This window comes from Dendroctonus ponderosae, unplaced genomic scaffold (assembly GCF_020466585.1).
Source record: "Dendroctonus ponderosae isolate FM_Combo_2020 unplaced genomic scaffold, Dpon_F_20191213v2 Dpon_F_20191213_8, whole genome shotgun sequence".
Lineage (NCBI taxonomy): Eukaryota > Metazoa > Arthropoda > Insecta > Coleoptera > Curculionidae > Dendroctonus > Dendroctonus ponderosae.
Window position 1 is genome coordinate 1580624 of NW_026019016.1, and position 1837 is coordinate 1582460.

Sequence of the window (1837 nt, forward strand, 5' to 3'; positions counted from 1 at the left end):
TTTTGCAATAATCTTGCGCCACCCTTGCACAAAACGACGATAATTTTTCTAATTTCATAGACAACAGAAGACTGTATTTTTTCTACATAACCCCCTCTTGAATTTAAAGCTGGATCCGCCCCAGAAAAGTACTTGCAAAGTAGGACAGATCGGTAAATTTACCAAAAATAGAGTTAATCCGGGGACGCACTCGCCTGTTTGCTAACGCTGAACCAATTCAGGGCAGGCATAAAAGGTTCTTTGATTTTCTGACCTAACTTGTGTGTAACAAATTTCCTGAAACTTCCCAATCAGTTCAATTGCTGGTTGCTCTCTGCATTGATGCGATGCAAATCACTACCCTAATTAATTTATCTATAATTCCCAACAAAAAAACGCTTGTTACACACTGCCGACCGTGTCGGAAGCGGGTGCACAATCATAAAATACCGATACAACCAGGCTAGTGTGACGACTTGGATAAATATGTGTTCTTCATCTATCTTATTGGTTCAGAATGTGGCCAGTGATGCGAAAAATGTACATAGTACTTGGATGGAATTAGGTAGAAACGATCGTGTGTTGGTTTGTTTGGTTTTAGTTGATTTCCCCAAACACGATTATTTACTGTAGATCGGCCAATTTTGTTTATTTAATACGATTTTTGAATGGCCCAGTACGGCGTGGGGGTGATCCATACTCTCGGCTGAAAGCCACTAATTCCAGAACGGCATTAAACCCAATTAGTCCACCCTTTGGCATCGACTAAGTGCCTGAGCGTTGGCCGCAACTTAATTTGCTCCACCACCGCAGCTTATTAATAATTTGCCGCCGCGTCTTGGGGCTCTTAATCCCCATATTCGGCCCCGCTACGCCCTTTTCCACTAGATCCAGGACTCCCCCACACGGCCTCCCTCTAGGTCCATTCCCCCCGCCGTGAAAGTGCGTGCCACAATCAAAGAGCAAGTGTATAAGATTCTTTCGATTCGCTCGAGCAACTTTCGGGGGTGTGGCGTTGCCGTAATTGCTAGGGATTCTGGATGGCTTTTCAACCACCCCACAACTTGATTGCTTCGCGTTCTGAGCGCAGGATAGTGCCGATTTTTGTCATGTCTGCAAAGCTCAGAATATGTACATTTTTTCCCGATATATTGGCCAATAAATAACGGAGGTCGTCTTCCCATGGACTTTACGCTTGGATATTGTTCTCACCATAAATTGGCGCACTTTGCAGTGAAACCAACACCAATGTTAATGATTTGCGGAAATTGGAAGCTGAAGCTGATGAGTTTTTCTGGATTTTAGGCCGTCCTGGACCCGCGCAGCAATGCATCCGGAAGATTTCCTTTGAACGACCTCCTAAAATGTCCGAAAACTCATCAGTTTCAATTTAACTGCCTTAAAAGCTAGTAACTCTATCAAAAATATAGTTAGATGAATGGTTTCGTCCCGTTAAACGAACGAACGCTCGTTTTTACATCATTCCAGACAGAAATAAATGACCTTTTTAGAAAGTGAACCATGGATGGGGAAATGTTGGCAGTTTTCTCAAAAAATGCTTGAATTCAAGAAGTTTTAGATTTGCGCGGTTTTCCTTGAGTTGCAAAATCCACTTGAACATGACGCTGCTTTTTTCGAAGTTTCTCAAGAACCATTCAAGCCACAGAATTCGTTTTGGAATCGTTGGATAGAAAATTGAAAAGTCGATTCAGTCGTAACAACGTGAGTGAGGAAGTTCGAGTGGTTTTGACCCAGAAAGTGAAATTTGAATATCAGACACTTAGGTTCAAGATTATGCCAAAATTTCATGTTTTCTGTGCCGTTTTTGCTCATATCTCGGAGGCAAAATGAGCAAGAA

At 42.4% G+C, this 1837-nt stretch overlaps 1 protein-coding gene across 16 annotated transcripts in view; it reads left to right on the top strand.

Moving 5' to 3' along the window:
• The window catches only part of LOC109544873 (paired box protein Pax-5), a 111997-nt gene that overhangs the window by 93756 nt on the left and 16404 nt on the right, over positions 1-1837 (top strand). The window lies entirely within an intron of this gene.